Here is a 26,257-nt window from a genome sequence, read left to right as displayed (position 1 = left end):
CAAGTGGGCCTTAGGGAGCATCATTATGAACAAAACTAGTGGAGGTGATGGAATTCCAGTTGAGCTATTTCAATCCTAAAAGATGGTGCTGTGAAAGTGCTTTACTCAATATGCCAGCAAATTTGGAAAACTCAGCAGTGGCCACAGGACTGGAAAAGGTCAGTTTTCATTCTAATCCCAAAGAAAGGCAATCCCAAAGAATGTTCAAACTACTGCACAATCGTACTCATCTCACACACTAGCAAAGTAATGCTCAAAATTCTCCAAGCCAGGCTTCAGCAATACATGAACCATGAACTTCCAGATGTTCAAGCTGGATTTATAAAAGGCAGAGGAACTAGAGATCACATTGCCAACATCCATTAGATCATTGAAAAGCAAGAGAGTTCTTAAAAAAACATCTATTTCTGCTTTATTGACTATGCCAAAGCCTTTGGCTGTGTGGATCACAACAAACTGCGGAAAATTCTTCAAGAGATAAGAATAAACCTGAGAAATCTGTATGCAGGTCAGGAAGCAACAGTCAGAACTGGACATGAAACAACAGACTGGTTCCAAATCAGGAAAGGAGTACATCAAGGCTGTATATTGTCACCCTGCCTATTTAACTTCCATGCAGAGTACATCATGTGAAATGCTGGGGTGACTGAAGCACAAGCTGGAACCAAGATTGCCAGGAGAAATATCAATAACCTCAGATATGCAGATGACACCCTTATGGCAGAAAGCGAAGAAGAATTAAAGAGTCTCTTGATGAAAGTGAAAGAAGAGAGTGAAAAAGTTGGCTTAAAACTCAACAATCAGAAAACTAAGATCATGGCATCCGGCCCCATCCCTTCATGGCAAATAGATGGGGACACAATGGAAACAGTGAGAGACTTTATTTTCTTGGTCTCCAAAATCACTGCAGATGGTGATTGCAGCCATGAAATTAAAAGATGCTTGCTCCTTGGAAGAAAAGTTATGATCAACCTAAACAGCATATTAAAAAGCAGAGACATTACTTTGTCTAAAAAGGTCTGTCTAGTCAAAACTATGGTTTTTCAGTGGTCATGTATGGATGCGAGAGTTGGACTGTAAAGAAATCTGAGCACTGAAGAATTGATGCTTTTGAACTGTGTTGTTGGAGAAAACTCTTGAGAGTCCCTTGGACTGCAAGGAGATCCAACCAGTCAATCCTAAAGGCAATCAGTCCTGAATATTCATTGGAAGGACTGATGCTGAAGCTGAAACTCTAATACTTTGGCCACCTGATGGGAAGAACTGACTCATTGGAAAAAACCCTGATGCTGGGAAAGATTGAAGGTGGGAGGAAAAGGGGACAACAGAGGATGAGATGGTTGGATGGCATTACCAACTCAATGGACATGAGTTTGAATAAGCTCCGGGAGTTGGTGATGGACAGGGAAGCCTAGTGTGCTGCAGTCTATGGGGTCTCAAAGAATCAGACATGACTGAACGACTGAACTGAACTGAACCACCACTGGTCACCACTGAAAATACAGCCTGTGTAATCACTAATCCTTACTCGGTGGGCTTTTCAAGCTGGCCTAGTCATCTCCCCATCTCACTCACATCTGACAGCTTTTCTCCCTCTTCCACTGCCCCTGGGGAACCCCACCTATCACTCCAGCTCCAAAGTAAACCAGCTCTCCTACATCCTGTACCTATTCTCAACATGTTCTGTTCACCTCCCAGTTTTATTGGGATCATGGCTCTCCTGTCATGCTGGTCCTCTTGGGAGGTTAAAAGCCAGAATATACCTTGAGTAAACTGTTATGAATCACTGCCTCCTAGGCCCCCACCCAAAATACATGTCAGAGAACAAACCTAGAGGGAAACAACACCAGAAACAAAGTATACCCAACTATTTAAAACCCAAAACTTTATTCTTTATTAGAAAATAAGCAAAGGTTCATTTTCATTAAGGGAACAAATAATTTCCTGGCTTCATATGTTGAGCCAGGATTTGTCTAAGAACAGGAATTTCAAATTCTAGAGCAAGAGAGTGTAATAAGTGGCAAAGATCAAATGCTGGCCACAATTTATGGTGCATAACCATAAACTGAAAATCTGTACTTGCAAATCTGTCCCAGAGTTCTAGAACAAGAAGCTGGGAACTGGAGGTATACCCTCTGCAGAGCCACAGCTAATGCATGTGATGTTTCAGAACTCTTGAAGCTGCTATACCTTTCAAGTCAGGTAAGCAACAGCCCAAACATAATACTCTTCCGTGCTCTGATCTGAGGGTCATCTGGATATGCCCAAAGTTAGCATCTTCTCCTCTTAAGTAAAGCGTAGCTGATACTTTTTGGTTTTCATTTGCAAATTTTTATCATCTTTTGAAAAATAAGTAATTGGCAGCAAAACTACATAAGAGGAGAGAATGCTAAATACAACCCAATAACTAAGACTGGCATGTACTATGCCACAATGAAGGCTGTGCATTAAACAAGGGCACCCCTTCTAGTGGGACTCTTCACATCACAAATACCAAAACTTGCATATTTACTAGTGTGGTTTTCCAGAAAATGGCAATAAAAATGCTCTAGGAATCAAGACCATACCCAAGAAAAAGAAATGCAAAAAAGCAAAATGGCTGTCTGAGGAGGCCTCACGAATAGCTGTGAAAAGAGGGAAGTGAAAAGCAAAGGAGAAAAGGAAAGATACACCCATTTGAATGCAGAATTCCAAAGAATAGCAAGGAGAGATAAGAAAGCCTTCCTCAGTGATCAATGCAAAGAAATAGAGGAAAACAATAAAATGGAAAAGACTAGAGAGCTCTTCAAGGAAATTAGATATACCACGAGAACATTTCATGCAAAGATGCGCACAATAAAGGACAGAAATGGTAGGGACTTAACAGAAGGAGAAGATATTAAGGAGAGGTGGCAAGAATACACAGAAGAACTGTACAAAAAAGATCTTCACGACCCAGATAATCACGATGATGTGATCACTCACCTAGAGCCAGACATCCTGGAATGTGAAGTCAAGTGGGCCTTAGGAAGCATCACTACGAACAAAGCTAGTGGAGGTGAGGGAATTCCAGTTGAGCTATTTCAAATCCTGAAAGATGACGCTGTGAAAGTGCTGCACTCAATATGCCAGAAAATTTGGAAAACTCAGCAGTGGCCACAGGACTGGAAAAGGTGTTTTCATTCCAATCCCAAAGAAAGGCAATGCCAAAGAATGTTCAAACTACAGCACAATTGCACTCATCTCACATGCTAGTAAAGTAATGCTTAAAATTCTCCAAGCCAGGTTTCAGGAATACGTGAACTGTGAACTTCCAGATGTTCAAACTGATTTTAGAAAAGGCAGAGGAACCAGAGATCAAATTGCCAACATCCGATGGATCATCGAAAAAGCAAGAGAGTTCCAGGAAAACATCTATTTCTGCTTTATTGACTATGCCAAAGCCTTTGGCTGTGTGGATCACAATAAACTGTGGAAAATTCTGAAAGAGATGGGACTACCAGATCACCTAACCTGCCTCTTGAGAAACCTGTATGCAGGTCAGGAAGCAACAGTTAGAACTGGACATGGAACAACAGACTGGTTCCAAATAGAAAAAGGAGTATGTCAAGGCTGTTTATTGTCACCCTGCTTATTTATTTTATATTCAGAGTACATCATGAGAAACACCGGGGTGGAAGAATCCCAAGCTGGAATCAAGATTGCTGAGAGAAATATCAATAACCTCAGATATGCAGATGATACCCTTATGGCAGAAAGCGAAGAAGAATTAAAGAACCTCTTGATGAAAGTGAAAGAGGAAAGTGAAAAAGTTGGCTTAAGGCTAAACATTCAGAAAACTAAGATCATGGCATCTGGTCCCATCACTTCATGGCAGATAGATGTGGAAACAGGGGAAACAATGGCTGACTTTATTTTTCTGGGCTCCAAAATCACTGCAGATGGTGATTGCAGCAATGAAATTAAAAGACGCTTACTCCTTGGAAGGAAAGTTATGACCAACCTAGACAGCATTTTAAAAAACAGAGACATTACTTTGCCAACAAAGGTCCGTCTAGTCAAGGCTATGGTTTTTCCTGTGGTCATGTATGGATGTGAAAGTTGGACTATAAAGAAAGCTGAGTGCTGAAGAATTGATGCTTTTGAACTGTGGTGTTGGAGAAGACTCTTGAGAATCCCTTGGACAGCAAGGAGATCCAACCAGTCCATCCTCAAGGAGATCAGTCCTGGGTGTTCATTAGAAGGACTAATGCTGAAGCTGAAACTCCAGTCCTTTGGCCACCTGATGCGAAGAGCTGACTCATTTGAAAAGACCTTGATGCTGGAAAAGATTGAGGGCAGGAGGAGAAGGGGATGACAGAGGATGAGATGGTTGGATGTCATCATCAACTCGATGGACGTGGGTTTGGGTGGACTCTGGGAGTTGGTGATGGACAGGGAGGCCTGGCATGCTGCGGTTCATGGGGTCACAGAGTCGGACACGATTGAGCGACTGAACTGAACTGAGCTAAACTGATTCTGGTAAAGTCAGTCAGTATATGATGACAATTTCCTAAAGGTGGAAGTGAAGTGTTTTGAAGAGAGAATGTCTTTTTCCAAATTGCATAAATGTGCCATATGGGCTGGCAGCAGCCATGATTTTATGTCATGCTGTAAGATTGCTCTCTAATCAGTAATTCTATCTCTAAATTCTTAAACACCAGCCCATAGTAAGGTCCCACAAATATTGTTGACTCTTTGGCAATTGCTCTCAGAGTTTTTACCTGCAGTAAATCTAACCTCGATTTAGATAAACATTTACAGATATGGTGAAAAGAAACAATTTCACACAAGATAATAATATATCCAGCTAAAAGAGTGCCTTAAAACAGACATGGTTGGCTGAGCTTTTCTATCAGAAACTCATACCAGCTTTTAAAATGCCTATAATTTCACTTCCCCTGCAGTACAACTGTTCCTTGACCTAGTTTCTCCACTAGAGAGGTCCAATTATATTACAAAGTGAGGCTACAATTTTGTCCTAAATTTATAATGGGAAAGACTCATTAATTTGCTTTCCTTCCCTGAAACAAACTTACTCCTTACATGAATCACATAGTGTTATTTTTATTTTATTTTTGTTGTTTTTGTTTAGTCACTAAGTCATGTCTGACTCTTTTGCGACCACATGGACTGTAGCTTGCTCCTCTGTCCATGTGATATCCCAGGTGCAAGAATACTGGAGTGGGTTGCCATTTCCTTCTCCAGGGGACCTTCCTGACCCATGTATTGAACCCGTGTCTCCTGCATTGGCAGGTAGGTTCTTTACCATTGAGCCACTAGGGAAACCCTTTATTTTTTTAGTAACACTAAAAGTGTCAGTTGCTCAGTCATGTCCAACTGTTTGAGACCCCATGGATTATAGCCTGCCAGGCACCTCTGTTCATGGGATTTTCCAAGCAAGAATACTAGAGTGGGTTGCCATTTCCTTCTCCTGCAGATCTTCCCCACGACCAAGGGATCGAACCTGGGTCTCCAGCATTTCAGGCAGACTCTATCATTTGAGCCACAAGGGAAGCTCTAGTAACACTAAATATGTCAACATATGCCTCTCACCTCCTTTAGTCCTTGAACCTATCATATGTCCTCAGGAAAGTTTCTATTATATAACTAGTTCATAATACATGATCACAATTGTGTATCGGTAGATTTCTCTTTTCACTAAATTGTGAAGTTCTTGAGGAAAAGAGTCATATTCTATTCATTTATGTATTTCCAGATCCTAGTATTGTAGGAGCTCTTAGCTACTGTTCCTAACAAGTATTTGTTGACAGTAACTAAAGTAACTAATGGAGGTGAGAGTCATTAACTACACATGAGGCATCAAAGATGCTTCCAAGAATTGGTATCCGTTAGGGTTATTCTACAGTAAGCACTAAAGCCAACTATCTCATGTGAGCAAAAAGAAATGCATTGTAAAGTGAAACAGGGTGTCCTCTGTTAAAAACACCATGGCAGTGAGCAAAGAGAAGTCGAACAACAGTAAGAAATAAAGGCAGGATCAAGGGAGGGGTCTTTTGGATCTTGTTTACTTTAACCTGGAAGCTCTTTGACCATATTTATAGACAGAGGAAGGGTTCAGAAAAACAAGAGAAATTTAAGATCTGGATGATGGATTTTTTTCTGAAAAGAAGATTCTATTGCCATTTACCACACCAGGCACTTACTGTGCTAAACAGACTTCTCCTGCATTATCTCCTAATACTACCAGATGAACACTATAATCATGCCCATTTCACAGAATGGGAAATTGAGTGTTGAAAAATTTTAAGTAAAATGTTCAAGGTCACACAGCTAGAGTGGCAGAGCAGAGAATGGGTAGATTTCTTCCTGACTCCAAAATCCATGCTTTCAACAATATTTTGCCTCTTTCTGTAAAAGCAGGAAGAGAAAGTAGGTGAAGGAGGTATCCCAGCTTACAGATTTGCATTAAGGAGGCAGGACATGGGAGGGATTCCTATCATTAAGCTTCTCTTTTCTCTGCAGGATACAGCAGCCATTGGTGGAGAAATGGGAGGTTGGGAATGGCACAGTGAAGGTGACCAGTGATGGACTGTTACAGTGTGGGCTGGAAATTGGGGAGAAATATGACAGGAAAAAAAGGCCTGAGGAGCATGCTGAAGACTCCCCTACACCACACACACACATACACACGCACACGTGGTTCCTCAAGTTTGCACAGGAACCATTGCCTATGGCTGTGTAGCTGTCTCCAGGGTCTACAGCAGGGCTACCCAGTGGGGGTTGGAGGCAGCGCAGCAAGATGCTGAGACAGAACCATGCTCAAGTCCCAGCTCTGGCTGTGTTACAAAAAGGGGCGAAAGTAAGGAAAATCTTACTCAGTAATTTCTCTGGCTCTGAGCTCAGATAATTAGAGATTATTATTCTTATCCTAAGGCGGCAGTAACGTCATGCTTTAAAATTATATACACAAATATATGTGCATATATATGGAAATACATTAAATGTCTGTCACTAACAACCTCAGTTAACATCCATCTACAATTATGACATAAATGTGGTCAACTAGCAACATCTTTCCTATTTCTATTTTATTAATTATTAGTAACTTTATTTTCTTAGTCTTTGTTTCTTAAAAGTCCATGATTACCAAAGACTATTTTTAGAGCAGATCAGGTAATAATCTTGGATACTATGACTAAAATTTAGAAAGGCCTAAGACATATATAAGAAGTACATCCAGAAGGCTTAAAAATTGGGTAAGATGTAGACGCGATAGCTAATGCCTCTCTGGAAGCAGTACTCTCTCAGGAATATTTAAAAGTCACCTGGAAAATCATTACATTCTCTCTTGAGGCTAATTCCATGATTTTGTATTTAGTAGAGAAAAAATAAGTCATAGGACAGAATGAAAAGCAAGATTCCAGTTGTGTATTTTTAAAGTATATACATATAGATCAGAGAAAACATCTGGAAAAATTTATACCAAATTGTTAAACTACATTTACCTCTGGGATTGCAGTGGGGTGGGCTTGGAGTTTCTACTCAGAGAGAAGAGGAATTTTTTATTTTCTACAATACTCTGATTTGGAAAAAAAAAAGCCTGTATTTTTTTAAGCTTTCATCTATTTATTCACCAGTTTATTCATTCATCTATATATCTCAGTAACCTTTTTTTTGTTTTGGAATAATTTTAGATTTACAGAAAAGCTGCAAAGAGAATACAGTTCTAACAACCACACACAGTTTTCTCCCTTGTTAACATCTCATATTACCAAGGTGCATATGTGAAAACTATAAAGCTGATCTTGGTACATAACTATTAATGCAATAGTCTTGAGAAAGATAGGCCAGCTGTTCTGTAAAATGTCCCTCAGTCTAGGTTGTCTGATGTTTCTCTCATGAGAAACCCCATGGACAGAGGAGCCTGGCAAGCTACAGTCCATGGGGTCGCAAAGAGCTGGACAAAACTGAGTGACTAAGCACATAACACACGTGAGTTTTTGGAAACACTGCCGTGGAGATGAAGCACCCTCATCATCACATCAGGATCAGTGGTACATGATTTCGGCATAGTATCACTGTTGAAGTTTACTTCATCACTTGCCTGTGGTGGTGTTTGCCAGACTTTTCCCGTGTAAAGTTACTGAGTATTTTTCTTTTTCTGTGCTCTATTCCTTGGAAGTGAGCCACAAAATCTAGCCCATCCTGATTTGGTGGTGGGTCAGAGACAGGGGGGCAGGGGGGCAGGGGGTAAGTGAGGGAGGTGGGTAGGGAACGGAGGGGTGGGTTAAATTCTTACTCCTAGAGACAACAGCACTACTATACATTATTTGGGAATTCTTGAGTAAGGAAACTTGCCTCATTTCCCCTGTTCATTTATTTATTCATTCATTTATTTATATTAACATGCACTCATGTATATTTGTTTTATACTTTGGAATTATAATGCAATATTATATTATTTATTTATTTTATTGCTCAGAGTGTTCCAAATTTGGCTATTAGCAGCTCTTTCAGGGAATTCCCTAGTGGTTCAGTAGTATGGACTTGGCACTTTTACTGCTGGGATTGGGTCAGAGAACTAAGATTCTGCAAGTGTGGCTCAAGTGAAAAAAAGAGAAGCTTTTTCAGCTTGACTCCTATGTCCTTTTGACATGCCCCATCCTTTTGCTTTTGTTTTGTGAGCACTTCCTTACTTTCTCATACTACATGATGTTCATGCTCACCTTGAACTTTTCGTGTCCTAGAAAGTTATTCCTTTTATTGAAGAAGGATGTTTGGAAACCAAGGTCAGGGCACTGAGTGTATCCTTTCAGCTACCTTTTATCAACAATAAATTGGTTGAAGATTGAATAAGTTAGCACTTATTTAATGTGAAACACTTCTTAACATAAAACCTGACACATAATTAGCACCCAATAAACAGAAGAAAGTCATTGCTGTTATTATTATTTTTATTACTATTATATACATTTTCAATAAATTTGGAACTTCCAAATTCTAAGCCAAAATAATATCCCATTAATCATTATATCAAGCCCCAATAGGCCTACAGATCTTTCTGTACTTCTGAGGCTCAGGACCATATAAGGCCAAGAAATAGATAGTCCTCCACCCCTGGCCCAGGACTGTACATTCTTTGGTCATAAGACATTTTTCCTTCCTTTCTTAGCATCTGAAAGTGAAAAGTGGAAGTCGCTCAGTCGTGTCTGACTCTTTGCGACCCCATGGACTGTAGCCTACCAGGATCCTCAGTCCATGGGATTTTCCAGGCAAGAATACTGGAGTGGGTTGCCATTTCCTTCTCCAGAGAATCTTCCCGACCCAGGGATCAAACCCAGGTCTCCTGCATTGTAGGCAGATGCTTTACCATCTGAGCTACCAAGGAAGCCCCCTTCTTAGCATCTACACAGAGCCAAAAAATCAAAAGACTACTGTAGGAAAAGATGCCCCTTGATTTTTAAGTTTAAATGAAATGTCTGAAGGGCATTTTAAAAAGAATCACTCCCATATACAAGCCAAACTCACTTTGAATCTATAGAGTACAGTTCTGAATTCTTGCCCAAAAAATTGTTGTTTAGAAATACTGCAATGTCACTGGAATGGAAGTGGCTGTTGTCCAACAGATTTGTAAAAATTCCTTTGAGTAACTTCCATTGTGTCAACCACCAGTGCCATGATTCTTACTGAGTAGTAGGTACTAGAGAGTCCCTTTTATGAATTAGATAGTGAGAGTCATAAGGGGATGACTTAAAGGGGACCTCTACCTTAAGTACTCTGGCCAGTTAAGAGGGGGGCATGAGAATCAGAGAGGTGTCCTGAGAGACAGATCCTCAGAAGATCTTGGGGAGGACCCTAGACCAAAAGGCAGGCTCAGGACACAGGAACAGGAATGACTAAAAAATACAGGGTCACTTGCAACTTCAGGGCATTATTCCAGCAGAGTTGCTAGGTGGGAAGTACTGTGCTGTGGAATATTCACCCTGGTTATGATATATCTGAAACCTCATAGAGGCCAGGGGGAAAATCTGCAGTATTTTGGAGCACAAAAAAATAGTCTTACTGTTTCCATTGTTTCTCCATCTATTCACCATGAAGTGATGGGACTGGATGCCATGATCTTAGTTTTCTGAATGTTGAGTTTTTAAGTCCACTTCTAGCTGTTGCTTCTTGACCTGCATATAGATTTCTCAGGAGGCAGGTCAGGTAGTCTGGTATTCCCATCTCTTGAAGAATTTTCCACAGTTTATTGTGATCCACACAGTCGAAGGCTTTGGCATAGTCAATAAAGCAGAAATAGATGTTTTTCTGGAACTCTCTTGCTTTTTCGATGATCCAGCAGATATTGGCAATGTGATCTCTCATTCCTCTGCCTTTTATAAATCCAGCTTGAACATCTGGAAGTTCATGGTTCACATACTATTGAAGCCTGGCTTGGAGAATTTTGAGCACTACTTTGCTAGCGTATGAGTGCAATTGTGTGGTAGTTTGAACAATCTTTGGCATTGCCTTTCTTTGGGATTGGAATGAAAACTGACCTTTTCCAGTCCTGTGACCATTGCTGAGTTTTCCAAATTTTCTGGCATATTGAGTGAAGCACTTTCACAGCATCATCTTTTAGGATTTGAAATAGCTCAACTGGAATTCCCTCACCTCCACTAGCTTTGTTCGTAGTGACGCTTCCTAAGGCCCACTTGACTTCACATTCCAGGATGTCTGGCTCTAGGTGAGTGATCACACCATTGTGATTACCTGGATCATGAAGATCTTTTTTGTGTAGTTCTTCTGTGTATTCTCCCCACTTCTTAATATCTTCTGCTTCTGTTAGGTCCATACCATTTCTGTCCTTTATTGTGCTCATCTTTGCATGAAATGTTCCCTTGGTATCTCTAATTTCCTTGAAGAAATCTCTAGTCTTTCCCATTCTATTGTTTTCCTCTATTTCTTTGCATTGATCACTGAGGAAGGCTTTCTCATCTCTCCTTGCTATTCTTTGGAACTCTGCATTGAAATGGGTATATCTTTCCTTTTCTCCTTTGCCTTTTGCTTCTCCTCTTTTCATAGCTGTTTGTAAGCCCTCCTCAGACAACTGTTTTGCCTTTTTGCATTTCTTTTTCTTGGGGATGGTCTTGATCACCGCCTCCTGTACAGTGTTAGGAAGCTCCATCCATAGTTCTTCCGGCACTCTGTCTATCAGATCTAATACCTTGAATCTATTTGTCACTTCTACTGTATTATTGCAAGGGATTTGATTTAGGTCATACCTGAATGGTCTAGTGGTTTTCCCTACTTTCTTCAAGTCTGAATTTGGCAATAAGGAGTTCATGATCTGAGCCACAGTCAGCTCCTGGTCTTGTTTTTGCTGACTATATAGAGCTTCTCCATCTTTGACTGCAAAGAATGTAACCAGTCTGATTTCAGTATTGACCATCTGGTGATACCCATGTGTAGAGTCTTCTCTTGTGTTGTTGGAAGAAGGTGTTTGCTATGACCAGTGCATTCTCTTGGCAAAACTCTGTTAGCCTTTGACCTGCTTCATTTTGTACTGCAAGGCCAAATTTGCCTGTTACTCCAGGTATCTCTTGACTTCCTTCTTTTGCATTCTAGTTCCCTATAACGAGAAGGACATCTTTTTTGGGTGTTAGTTCTAGAAGGTCTTGTAGGTCTTCATAGAACTGTTCAACTTCAGCTTCTTCAGCATTACTGGTTGGGGCGTAGACTTGGATTACTGTGATACTGAATGGTTTGCTCTGGAAATGATCAGAGATCATTCTGTTGTTTTTGAGATTGCATCCAAGTACTGCATTTCGGACACTTTTGTTGACTATGATGGCTACTCCATTTCTTCTAAGGGATTCTTGCCTACAGTAGTAGATAATGTGGTCATCTGAGTTAAATTCACCCATTCCAGTCCATTTTAGTTCACTGATTCCTAAAATGTTCATGTTCACTCTTGCCTTCTCCTGTTTGACCATTTCCAATTTGCCTTGATTCATGGACCTAACATTCCAGGTTCCTATGCAACAGTGCTCTTTATAACATCAGACTTTACTTCACCAGTCACATCCACAACTGGGTGTTGTTTTTGCTTTGGCTCCATCTCTTCATTCTTTCTGGAGTTATTTCTCCACTGATGTCCCGTAGCATATTGGGTACCTACCAACCTGGGGAGTTCATCTTTTTGCCTTTTCATGCTGTTAATGGGGTTCTCAAGGCAAGAATACTGAAGTGGTTTGCCAATCCATTCTCCAGTGGACCATGTTTTGTCAGACCTCTCCACCATGACCTTTCCATCTTGGGTGGCCCTACACAGCATGGCTCATAGTTTTATTGAGTTAGACAAGGCTCTGGCCAGGGATGGTAGAGATTTGAATTATCCTGGGAGTGACTGATTCCAGAGCTCTGCTTTAATGTTGCCTGCTGAGGCCCCAGGTGCAGAGAAGGTCTAGAGAAACTGCAGCTGGCTGGCCAGTTCCAAAGGGAGGTTGGCTCAGGGCCTGTCCGTGGGCTGACAGAGTCTTCCTTACTGCCAGTAGCTCAGCTTACACTCATTGGATTCTCAGTGCTGTGTAGGATTAAAAAGGCCTTTGCCTCCATAAAGCTGCGGAGAGGAGAGGCACATAACCATAAAATAAAGAAGAATGAACTGAATGCTGCAGCAGACTCTCTGAGCAGACAGAATCCTGAAGGAATGCAGTTGTTGTTTAGTTGCTCAGTCGTGTCTGACCCTTTGCGACCCCATGGACTGTAGCCTGCCAGGCTCCTCTGTTCATGGGATTCCCCAGGCAAGAATACTGGAGTGGGTTGCCATTTCCTTCTCCATGGTGTCTTCCTGATTCAGGGATCAAACTCTCATCTCTTGCATGCAGCATGAGGAGCAATTTACTCTCCTGAGAGAAGCCTTTGCCAAGAAAATTGTCTTTAAAAATGAACATCTTTCTGTTTCTGATTTTTCAAGGAAAACATGTTTATTTTAGAAAAGTGAAAATATAAAATACATACATAAAAAGCAAAAAAAGAAAAGGTGTACTTTTTAAATTTTTTTTATTTTTTGAAATTTTAAAATATTTATTTATTTAATTTTTTTATTTTTTTATTAGTTGGAGGCTAATTACTTCACAACATTTCAGTGGGTTTTGTCATACATTGATATGAATCAGCCATAGATTTACACGTATTCCCCATCCCGATCCCCCCTCCCACCTCCCTCTCCACCCGATTCCTCTGGGTCTTCCCCAGTGCACCAGGCCCGAGCACTTGTCTCATGCATCCCACCTGGGCTGGTGATCTGTTTCACCATAGATAGTATACATGCTGTTCTTTTGAAATATCCCACCCTCACATTCTCCCACAGAGTTCAAAAGTCTGTTCTGTATTTCTGTGTCTCTTTTTCTGTTTTGCATATAGGGTTATCGTTACCATCTTTCTAAATTCCATATATATGTGTTAGTATGCTGTAATGTTCTTTATCTTTCTGGCTTACTTCACTCTGTATAAGGGGCTCCAGTTTCATCCATCTCATTAGGACTGGTTCAAATGAATTCTTTTTAACAGCTGAGTAATATTCCATGGTGTATATGTACCACAGCTTCCTTATCCATTCATCTGCTGATGGGCATCTAGGTTGCTTCCATGTCCTGGCTATTATAAACAGTGCTGTGATGAACATTGGGGTGCACGTGTCTCTTTCAGATCTGGTTTCCTCAGTGTGTATGCCCAGAAGTGGGATTGCTGGGTCATATGGCAGGTCTATTTCCAGTTTACTTTAAAAAAATTTTATTTTGAAATAAATTTAGATTTACAAGAGTAGCAAGGATAGTATGAATGTCTCCATATCCATATATCTTTTACCCAGCTTCCTCTAATATTACCAGCTGACATCACAATGATATATTCAAGACCAAGAAATTAACAACAATACACTACTAAAAACCAAGTACTTATTTCCCTCCAGATTTTCCTTTTTTTTCTATTCCAGGATCCCATCCAGGGTATCCCACAGTGCATTTAGTCATCACATCTCTTTAGTCTCCTCTGGTCTGTGACAGTCCTTCTGTCTTTGCTTGTCTTTTGTGATCTTGATACTTTTGAAGACTAGTCATCAGGTATTTTCTAAAATGGCCCTCAATTTTAGTCTGGCTGGTGTTTCCACCTGAATCAACTAAGATTATGAACTTGGGGGGAGAACACCACAGACGTGATGTGCCTTTCTCATCATGTAAGTCAGAGGGCTCATGCTGACTGCTGGTGATTTAACCTTGATCATATGGTTAGTAGCAGTAAAGTTACTGTTTTCCCCTTTCCCTGCCCTATTCCTCAGAAGAAAATCTCTAAATTCAGTGACATTTAAGGTGAGGGGGCTTGAGCTTCATCTCCTGGAGGGAGGTCTGTCAAAGGATCTGTGTGCATATATTAAAAGCACCACAGTCCTTAGTAAATTTGGGAGGTAGTACTTTGAGGCAATGCTAATACCATCTTTCTCCTGAACATTTACCCCACTGATTTTAGCATTCATCAATGGATCTTGCCTGTAGCAATTATTACTGTGGTGTTATAGTGGTGGTTTTCTGTTTCCCTCATTTCCCTACATTTATTGATTCAAATTTTTGGTAAGCAACTTCACTCCTACCCTTATTTTTTTATTCAATCATTTATTGATGTAAGTATACACTAATGGATATTTATTTTATACTTTAGGTTATAATTCAGTACTGTGGTTAATTGTTACATTGCTCAAATGGTGTCACCTTTGGCCATTGATGCATTTTAGAGAGGCTGAAGAAGGTCATCGCAGGCTGAGAGCAGTGTGAGCAATTATCTGGTAGGAAGAGAACTGGTGGGATCAGGGAATCGGCGAGGTTGGGCTCTGCTATAAATGGCAAAGGATGAAGGGAATAGAGGTGAGAAGCACCAGCCAGGAGGCCAGTGAGGCCAGCACTGGAAAGAAGGCAGGAAACAGCCTAATTGGCAGCTGTTTCAAAGTCCAGTAACTAACGAACCGCTGGACCTTTTAGAGGGACGCCATCTAGAGTTTTGTTTTGAATTCTGCTGGGTAAAGTGTGATGTGAGGGACTAATTAGAGTTTTCTTCATTGCTCCTGAAATCTTTCTCTTTCCCATAGAGGATAATTCCAGCTGCACTTGTAATATGGATTGGCTCCTCATTGATTTTTATTAAGCTTTACTATCGGGGGCTTCCCTGATAAGCTCAGTTGGTAAAGAATCCGCCTGCACTTCAGGAGACCCTGGTTTGATTCCTGGGTGGGGAAGTTCCACTGGAGAAGGGATAGGCTACCCACTCCAATATTCTGGGCTTCCCTTGTGTCTTAGCTGGTAAAGAATCTGCCCACAAGGTGGGAGACCTGGGTTCAAACCCTGAGTTGGGAAGATCCCCTGGAGAAGGGAAAGGCTACCCCCTCCAGTATTCTGGCCTGGAGAATTCATTGGGGTCACAAAGAGTCAGACTTGACTGAGCGACTTTCACTTTCACTGTTTATATGGCTCAGAATCAATAGAGACCAGGACTCAAGCCACAGGGAAGATCATTTGATTTCTGTTTGTTCATGTATTATCCTTTAAGTTCTCTTTCCCACTTATTAGGCCCAGTGGGTGCTGCTGTGCCTCAAGGCTGAAAAAGGCCTGCTCTCCAGGCTTATCTTCAAATTTCAGGTTAGTAGAGGACTTTGCTGCTGACCGGCTGCAGGAACTTGGCCAAGTCTTTTCTCTGAGTTTACTTTTCTCCAGCATTGAAAAGGAAATGATTTCCTTATCTCACAGGTTTGTTGTGAGAGATAGGTAAGATACTTGACTAAAAAAAAATCACCTCGCATAGTGCTTGCTCTATTGTACTCAATTAATGCTAAGAAATCAGACTAGAACTGAGAGGGTCCTTGAGGGATTATCTAGTCCATCCCTCAACCTGGAGGCCAATGAATGCCCCTAGAGTTCTGGTTAAAGTTTCTTATTTTCTTTTCTAATATTTCTAAACATGCCAGCTACACAGGCATCTTCAACAATGGTGACAACATTATTGAGAACCTCCTGTATGTTGTACAATATGGCTTGTGTACATTCCAAAGATGAATTAGATATGTCTAAGACACCAACAAATTATAACATTGTAGGGTACACAGCTGTGTAGACAGCATTAAAATTCAGTACATTAAGTGCTATATTCCAGGTATTAGCCAAATAATATAGGGGTGCACTATGAGAGAAAAAAAATGGGCTCTGCCAGACTTGAGAAAATCTTCAGAGCAAAGTTGATATTTGAGCTGGGCTTCTATCCCAAACAGGAATTTGCCAGGGAAAGGTATGTGTGTGTTGTGTGTGTGTGTATTCGGGGAAAGACAGGTAGGGTATGCCAGGTAGGGTGAAGAGCATATGCAGAGGCAAGCAGGAACAAACATGGCATGTACCAGTTTAATGTGACCTGAGTGTAAGGTGAGTAGACGGCTGGTTGGGGCAGGTAGAGCACAGAGGGGTAAGAGGTAGGACTGGAGAGATGAGTTGGAACTGTGTTAAGGAGTTAATAAGACTTTATCCTATTGAATAGAGAAGTTATACAATTAGACCCATGTTTTAGAAAACCATTTTTGCATCAACTTGAAAGGTCATTCAGTGGTGGGAGGACTGAAAGTGGTGAGCAGATTGTTGTCATAGGTCAGGTAAGAAAAGACCAGGGCTGGCATGAGGTGGGCACTCAGAGATTGCAGAACATTAAAGGGAAAGTCAGTAATTCAGATGTATATACCTGGATTTCAGTGGAATAGGGAAAGAGAGAAAAGGATGAACCAAAGATGGTCCTATGGTTTGTAGTGTGAATGGCTGAATGGATGGAATATTATCTGACGTATGGACTAGATAACACAGTTTTATTTTTTTGCTGATAGATGCCATGTTCTTCTGGGCAGTGTTGCTACTGAGAGAAAACATCATCCCTACTCTCGAGTAATTTACCATCTTAGTGAGTAGACAGAAGCACAAAAAATCACCAACCAATCAGCCCTGACCAGAAACGGGTTGATTATGTACTATGTGCTTTGGGAACACAGGGAAACAAATATTTAAGTCTACCAAGGGGAACAGAGAAAGGTTTCACTGGGGAGGTGCCGATTCAGCTTCTACTAAAAAGATGATTAGTTGGCTGCTAGGATAATAAACGGGCAGTGGCTAGTTCATGAGAGAACATTTGATAAGTAAAAAATAGTGAGAGAGGATTGTAGAGGCAACAGCTGGCTTGCTGATTAGATTGTAAGTGGGGTGAGGGCAAGGGTCTTTTTTGCTCAGCATCATGTCTCAAATTTGAATGGTAGGAGAGAGAATTAGGAACTGGAGGAAGGGTGGTAGCAGGAAGTCTCTTCACACTGGGGTGAGGTTGTAGAGATAATGAATCTGGATTGATTTTTGTGAAAAAAGCTGAAGAGGAAAAGAAAGGTGTGAGAAAGAAGGTGGCAAGTTTTGAGAGAAATAAACTGATGCAGAGAAATGAAATAGATTTGGACCAGTTCAGTCCTCTCTAGGATTCTTCTTGATATTGATAGAGGAGAGAGGCATTCCTTGTAAGCTCCCCTTTCCCCCCTTTCCTCTTAGCACAACCAGAGCCCTTGGGAAATCTGTTTGGATTGTAGACTGTGGATGCTGTGTGGTGGTCATGGCAGAGTGGTGTACCCCATCTGTTGAAGGGCAGATGGTGATGGGGAGTGGGATTATCTGAGTAAGTATCTAACTAACTACTTATCTCTTTAGCTAAGGTAAATAGCCCTGATTTCTTTTGATCTTTCACACTGGTGGTATTTTCAACCTTTTAGTCATTTGGACTATGACCCCCTCCCCCCATTCCAATAGTTTCCATTTCCTGTCTCACTCTCAGTGAAGTGTAGAAATTTCAAGGAAAAAGAAATAAGATTTTTACTTCAAAGAAAAAGTGAAAAGGGGGCTTTTTGAATCATTTTTCCTTCAATTTATATTTCAGAAGTCCCAGTTGAGAAAACCACTTTTCTAGATGATAATCAGTGACACAAATAACAAATTATGACAGCCACATTGGTCTCCCAGATTGTTTCCCATTTATTTGTTGCTAGGTGGTAGATTTAGGTTGCCAAAGGTGCTCAGACTCTGGAATAAATAGAATTAATGATAGAATTATAAAGAATAATAGAACCAGGGAATGTCTTAGAAAGCCTCTAGATTCTAGGACAAACTCCATACTTCACAGATGTAGACACAGAGTCGGAGCCATGCACTCACGTTATCCCAGAGGCCAAGCTAGGCTTTCCCTGAGTCCACAGGCCTGACCCCTGCCCCTCTGGCACACGGCTGTGCTGGAGACCGCAGATGCACCACCACATTCCCATCCCCTGACTGCTGTCCGCTGCTCTGATTTCTGCCTTGATTGCAGAAGCTGCAGGTGGTATAGTACCTATGGCAAATGAGTCATCTCAGCACAGGACAGTTGCTTCTCTAATGATGGAGTCACGGGACAGTAGGGAGAGAGATTCTCTTGGTGGGAGTCTTCTGCAGCTCACTTCCACACTGCTCTTTGGTCCTAGGACCTAGCCTGTCCCTTTTGTGAAGCTCTCACACAGACACTGCCATCAAGAGGGTCTAATGTCTCACTAGGACTTACTGATGACCCCATGACCCATTGAGCCTTCTTTTGAAACACACCAGATAATGTGTACCTTGTGTGGTCAGTTAACCCTCATGACTACTGATTCCAGACCTTTCCCACCTCCTCTGAACAGCTTCCTTCAGCTGCCCTGGCCCTCTGGGACTCCACTCTCCTCTGTGATCTCCCGTGGGAGCTACTCCTGGGGCACCTGTACCCAGGCTGGTGGTCAGAAGGGCCTCTGGACCATCAGGTAATCCTCCCGGTCAGCCTTTCCTCTGTCTTCTCAGAATCACTCCAGACTTTTGCCTCCTGCCCCTAATTTCACCAAGAGGTGGTTGATCATAGGGTGAGAACTTCTCGGCTCCCACACCCAGCCTTGCTGACCATCATTTGCACTCACTGCTTCCCCTTTCCTGGGGGGAGATGTGTCCCTGCCCTGTCTGCAGTTAGTCTCCCTTCCCCCTCCCTAGGGCACTTGCTCACTAATCCGCCTGCTCTATTTCCTGTATCTTCAAATTTTTCTTTCTTTGTTGACTCTTTCCCTTAGGACGTAAGTACCCTCAGAAGTCTCTCCCATTAAAATAAACAGACAGGAGCAAAACCACACTCATCAAACAACAGTTCACTGGTCCTTGCCTCCCCCTGGCATCCTACCCTTCCTTGGTTGCCCCTGCCTCTGCTCAGCCCTTATACCATCGTTTCCATCCTGCTTCTGCCCACTTGCAGTGGCCTGATGCCTGATTGCCAGACTTCATTATTTTATTTGCTAACAAATCTTTCTTCAGATGCCAGGGATCCTCAGGAGTTAATTCTTTGTGGGGCAGCCCCTTCTGGGGTCAGAGTCCTGTCCGGATGAGACTGTGGATTGATAGTCTGTCTCTGACACCACCCAGTGGCCTGTTGTGACTATGGGTGGAGTAGGGGGATGACTGTGATCCTTGGCAGATACTCTCTGACTTTGGTCCAAGGTCTTTAGAAAACCATTGTGAGAGCAAGACAATCTGTCCTGAGAACTAGGCCCTTTAATTTTTAGAATGTTGACTTTAACTGGCATTGAATATTTTATCTCTCGCTGTGTTTCTTTTCTAACTAGAGAGTGATCTCTTTTGCCCTTTACATTTGGATTAGAACATGCTGTGTGTGTGTGGGAAGGGGTGGGGTAGGAGGTAGTGGTGACAAAACTGTAGCAAGCATTTCTGCTTATGTTAGTCAAAATGTGAAATTTGAAAACTGAGGTGTTTAAATGTCTAATTTGTCCCCTAGGAGAAGGAAAGGCTTTTGCAAGGTCATAGCACAGCTCAGAGGAGGCTAGGGGAAAGAATTTGGATACACACCAGAGTGCTTTACAAACCCCCCTGACCCCCCTGAGCTCTGGAATAGATCCTTGAAATGGGCCAGCATGGTAGCGAAACATAGGGGTATTTGAAAATTCCCTGCAGTGGGCTGCTCCAACTCACACCATGAATAATTCAGAAGATCTTTTGGAAGCCCTCCTGGGGGCAGCAATCCCACTACCCTGGGATAGGCTCTTTTGAATGAGAGAGGCTTAGCCACTTCTTCAGACTTGCTGTTGGGAGTGTCTTTCCTGTCCCACCAAGTCCAGTCCTCCAAAGATCGGAGATCCAGAAATAAGTCCTCCAAAACAGAGATCAGTGCCAATAGTTTGTCACCTGGAGTCTTACCTCAGAGCCTGATAAAGACATGGATGTTTGCACTAGTGACTTGAAGGATGGGTTAAGGATATGAAGTGGTCAAAGGTATTATGGTCATGGAATTAAGTGGTCTAAAACTCCATCTCTTTGCTTGTTTGTTTTTTAAATTATTAATTGCCCAGGAGCTAAGATTATGAACACAAGTGTTATAAGATATTATTTATTATGAAAAAAAGATCAGACCTTTTTTCTCTTTATCTTGAACTAAAGTGAACAGTTTTTTCTTTTTTTTCTTTTTGATTTATTAAAAGTTGACTACTGAATCCATTATCTTCTTGTATATTTTTATTGTATTTTAAACAAGGATGGATTACCATCAATAATTTAATTTTCTCCTCAATGACTGCTCACTTCTAGTATCCTACTCCTTAAACCTTGCTTCTTATCCTACTTGACCAAGCCTATTTTTCTTCACAGATGTGTAAAGTGGAGACAGGGATGAATTCCCAGCCAACTCAGTGAGGTATTCATGGGAGTCTTGGGAACTTCCCTTCTCATCTGACCAACCTGCTTTAACCACCTTAATCTCTACCATGCTTTCTTTGCTGCTTATGACTAAAAATATTCTACTCCAGCCTCACTCCCCCACCAAGTCACCATTTGCCTATAAGGAATGCCTCATAGGCAACACATTTATGTTTTGGTAGCTTTGACTGGTAAAAAAGCCCAAACCTGTTGTCCTCTCATTCCTTCCATTGACCCTAGAAGGGAAACATCGACTTATTCTTTCTTCTAGAAATATGAAGGCAGTTCTCATTTGTTTCCTCCTTCCCATGCTTTTCGAGGCCGAACTGGCTCCGTTTTTGTGTGGTAGTCTGTTAACCTCCCTGACTGCTTTCCTCTGAGCAGGCAGGGCTATGTTTTTATAACAAATGGTATACAGGACTGAACATCATCCACTGAAGAGTGGGACAGGACTGTCATCCCATTTTATCTTTATACTGTATCTTTAAGATCATACTGGCTTATTTTCGTTATTGAACAGTAATTTATTAGTTGCCTCCCATGTGGTAGACACTGTAGTAGATGCGTGGGCGCTGGGAATATGTATACGTGCTATCAGGGAGCAAACAGACTAGAAAAGAAGGAGAGAGGGAGAGAGTAAGCAAAAATAGGTAACTAGAAAGCAAGTATGATGAGTATTAGCCTAGGAGTACAGGGTGGTGTGTGCATAAGTAGTTGGGGGACATTTCCTAACTGGAGGGTTAGGAAAGGCCTCTGAGAGGAAGGACTTTAAATGGGACCATAAAGCAATTGGACAGGAGATTAGGTGCAAGAGAGAGGGAGAGCTGGGGGAAGGAAGGGAATGTACCAGGCAGAACAAAGAACATATGCAAAGGCCTAGAGGTGAGAAGCAACTGAATGTAGCACCATCTGGCTGAAGATTAGACTATAAAGAAGAGAAGGCAGAGATGAAGTAGGAGATGCAGGAAGTGTCCACACTGTGGGTTCCTTAAAAGCTAATTATTCAGCACATGTTTGAGCACTCTCCTGGGCCCTAGAGTCATGCCAGTTAAGAAAACAGACCAAGAAAAACATCCCTTCCCTCATAGTACATAGAGTTTAGTGGAATTAAGTTAAAAAACCTTATCAAAGAATTTGGATTTTACTCTAAGAGCAGGTGGAACCCACTGAAAGGGTTAAATGGAAGAGTAATGTGGTTAGAATTATGCTGTTTTAAAGTTAGGCATATGATTTCACCCACTGGAAGTACTTTTGACAATGAAAGTAATTATGAATAATTGTGATAGAACTATAGAACTTTGGCTGGTTTTAAAGATAGGCAAAAGCAAGAAAGATAGGCACCCCTTTAAAATATGGGCAAAAGACAAGAAAGAAGCAAGACTGAAGGCAGAGATTGGCCATTGCAGGGCCCAGGGGAAAGATAGCCAGGCCTGGTACCAGGATGTTCAGTGAGGGGAAGGAAGTGGATGGATTTGAGAAGCACTTAGAGGGAGAGACCTGTTGTCCAAGACAGGCAAAGGACAAGAAATGCAGAGTGGCACCAGACTGATTAGGACTCAGAAACCAATAACCGTTTGCTAAGTTCATTGGATTTGTCACTGGTTTCCTGCTTTCCTGTTACCTTCTCTACGTCTTGACCGACTAAATCAGAGTTCTTGATGGAACCTATACAGGTGTGTATACCCATCTATTATGTTTTTCTGAATTGTTTGTTCAGTAAAACAAATGTTTAAAAACAAATAATTAAGGGATGATTAGCCTCATAAGACTTGTTCATAATGGCCTCTTGATCCCGAGATTGCTGCTTCCTTTCAAGTGTTGGCTTACAGTCAGTGTACCAAGTTAATCAGGATTCTCCAAAGAAGTGTGTGTGCGTGCGTGCACACACACACACACACACACACACACACACACACACACACACACACACACACACGTGTGTATCCGTATATATATGGACATTTCTTATAGGAATTGGCTCACACAGTTACGGAAACTGACAAGTCCCATGATCTGGTGTGTCTACAAGCAAGCGATTTAGCAAAGCTGGTGTTGTGACTCAGTCCAGATCCCATGGCTTGAGAACTGGGGTCAGTGGTGTAAGTGGCAGTTTCTGTCCCAATGTCCTAGAAACAGGAATGCTGATGTCCGAGTGCAGGAGAAGATGAATGTCCCAGCTCAAGCAGAAAGAGCAATTCATCTTCCCTCTACCTTTCTGTTCTATTCAGTCCCTCAACAGATTGGATGGTGTCCACCCATACTGGTAAGGACAGTCTTTTTTTACTCCGTCTACTGATTCAAATGCTAATATCTTCCAGACACACTCTCATAGATATAAGTGGCAAAAATGTTTTACTAGTTATCTAAGCATTTCTTAGCCGGTCAAGTTAACGCATAAAATTAACCACCATATGCACAATACACGTATAAGGTTAAATGCTTTTCCAGAAGAACAATCCATTTTAAGTGCTGAGTTTTTCCTTTTAGTGGTTGATTTGTTCCAAATAGAAACAGCAGTTCTCTTCTCAGCAGTTCTCAGTCTTTTTCTTTAAGTGTGTAAGTTCCCTTTAAATCATAACTCCCTAGAGCAGCTTAACATCAGGCCATTATATGAACATTATTTCTGAACCAGTCTGTTTTGTTCCACTTTGGCCACAGAGTGTGTGATGTATGGAGTTTCAGGACAGGGTCAAAAGTTCTGAAATACCGTTAACCATCAGGAGAGGACCTAGTAAAAGACTGAAGAACTGCGGATGAATCAGCACAAACCAAAAATTGCTGTTAGAGAAGCAGCTTGATTCTTACCCTCAGAGGAGAAGCATCTCTTTCATGCAGAAGGAGGGGACTTTCTTGGTCCCTGACCACCCTAACTTTGTGACTTATAAAGACAGTATTATTGATCTGTGGGTGATGTTCTAGGTTCTAGGTTCAAAATTGTTGCTGAACATGCTAGATGTGCAGAATGCTATTTAAATGCTTAATTACCAGAAGTGAACCCAAATAATGACTGTTTGATTCCCTATGGACTAGAACTGCTGTTCCCAATGAATGACCATTAGTAGAGTTTTCCAGTGTCTCTAATTGCACAGTTCTGAGACTTAGCCATAAATAACTTACTGATTGATCGAGGAGGAAACCAGAGGACCTATTAGTGCTGGTGAAATGGAAGGTGCCTGAAAAAAATCTTTTACTTTACTATTAAATGATGGGGAGAAAGGAGGATAGTCTCTTAAAGCTAAAAGATATTACTCTTATAGAGGCTCTCAAATGTAAACAAACGAGTAAGTGGTTAAAGATCTGTTTGGGATTTGCATTTTCTAGGTTCACTGGCATGTAGAGACTGGGGCAGGTTTTAGTACTAGAGGGACCTGCTTTATTCTTTGTATGCTCCATTCCATGATTGCATCTCCTTTCCTTGTGCAAGAGGAAGAAGAGTGACTCATGATGACTCCTGGTTTTAATTTCAGTGAATTCCTGAAGGTGCAAACTGAGTCAGCAGATCATCTCATTTAGCTTCACTCTGGCTTATTTCTTTTGAGGGGAGATATTTGCTAGCTTAGATAGTAATTTGAGAAGTAGATTATATATTAAATTGTGGCAAGAGAACTCCAGAAACATGAAAATTAACTAAGCCCTAGAAGTAAATGCTCACCTTGTTTTCTGTGACCTAAAAGATGTCCCTAAGCTAGACACATGAGCCACAATCACTGCCTCTCCTTCCCTCCTGTCAACACAGAGTTTATGGAGCACTGACTTTATCCCTGGCAGTATCCTATGTCCTGGGGATATGGGATGCACCCTTCACCCCATGTTGTTGCCTCTCATCAAAAAGGAGACTAACAAACAAATTGCCATTCAGGAGGATGCGTGTGGTCCTGAGGAGGCTGGCATGCTGAGAAAGTGGCTAACAGGCTGGAAGTTGGGAGGCTTGTTATGCAATCAAACCTGTGAGCATTTTGTAAAAGCTGTTTGTTAAGTTAACATTTTTCTTTTGTTTTTGTTGGGTCCTTCATGGGTTTCTCTTGACTGTAGAGGAGTTCTGAGTCACTGTTGAAGATTTTTGTGAAGAAATACATCATTTATTGCTAGGCCGAGGAGGAGGTATTTTAATTCAGTGAACCTTGGAGCAATGCAAATTTAGTGGATCAGAGACAGTGTTTGTAATGGGTATGAAGTACTAATCACCCAAATCAAATGCCATCACAATGAACCTGGAAAAAGTCGCTTTTTTTTCCAACTGGAGTAAAACTTCTTTATAATAAATGTATTTGTTAAAAATCACATTTTTGGTTTTTGGACACTGGCGACAAAGTAGAGGGAATGGCAACATTCAACTTTTTGGAATCAAACATGTACTTGTTCAGTTGACAAGAATTTTCCTGAGCAAGTGGAAGGAGCAGTTAGAAATGCCCCAAACAAGATTTTGTGTAGTTCACAGGCTGTTTCTTATGAGAATACAGAATGATGAGAGGGAAGAGAAATGAGAGGTTAAAGTGTTATTGCTGATTGTTGGCTGTTAAGTTTTAGGGGAAGATAAAGAATGTTAGATGCAAGCTTTGGTAAATATTCTGAGGGACTTTTCAGTGTTTCATTGTCTGATGGTTCTATTTCTTTATAATGCAGAATTTCATTTTAAAACTTAAGAGATTTTTGTTGTTAGCACTTTTAGAAACAGACCAAACATCAGCTAGTCATAAGTGACTTTCTCCTCTCTTACATGTTGATGTAAAAAAGTCTTTATAGGAAGAAAAAATTCTTACTCCTTAATTATAGAAAATAGACTTGAAATGTGTATAACCCATTTGGATTAAGATAGAACAGCTATACAGCCTGGTATCACAATTATCTGTGGTTAAAGATGAGGGGTGGTGAAAATAACTGTTACATGGAACAGAGGACATGGTGATTGCTTCTGAACGAGGTGAGAGGCTGAGAGAGAGCAACTTACAACTCTGTGTAAGAAATAGCACACTTAATCTGGTGCACAATTTAACTCAAAGACATGTTTTGATGGTCTAGAATGTGTCCACACTATTTTGAGTATTGTGTATACAAGAATTGAGAGACATAGTCCATCAAGAAGCTCCTAGTAAGTGGTCCAATGGTTAAAACTCTGTACTTCCAATGCAGCGGGTATGGGTTTGATCCCTGGTTGGGGAACTAAGATCCCACCTGCCATGTGGTGCAGCCAAAATAATTATTAGAAAAAGTTTTTAGTACAAGCAGGAAAACTAACAGTAACTTATTGATACAGCAATAGTCAATTTTGTTCAGGAGGCCATTGAAGAGGGGATGCTGCTGCTGAGAACAGTTTGCTAGATAGACATTTGCTAGATAGAGAAATAATGGAAGAATCTTCTAGACAAAGAGAAAAGGATGGTAAAACCTTGGCCATATAAGAGTCTACAAGGTATTAAGGCATTTGACTCATTTGGCTAGAGCATAGGGTCTGTACATGAGAGTTGAACTGTAAAGAAGGCAGAGCT

General features: G+C 41.2%; 1 protein-coding gene across 1 annotated transcript in view; it reads left to right on the top strand.

The window, feature by feature from the left end:
* Positions 1–26,257, top strand: part of AKAP6 (A-kinase anchoring protein 6) — a 486,105-nt gene that overhangs the window by 22,848 nt on the left and 437,000 nt on the right. The window lies entirely within an intron of this gene.

This window comes from Cervus canadensis, chromosome 17, assembly GCF_019320065.1.
Source record: "Cervus canadensis isolate Bull #8, Minnesota chromosome 17, ASM1932006v1, whole genome shotgun sequence".
In the NCBI taxonomy this organism is placed as follows: Eukaryota; Metazoa; Chordata; class Mammalia; order Artiodactyla; family Cervidae; genus Cervus; species Cervus canadensis.
This window is presented reverse-complemented; position numbering and strand designations above follow the sequence as displayed.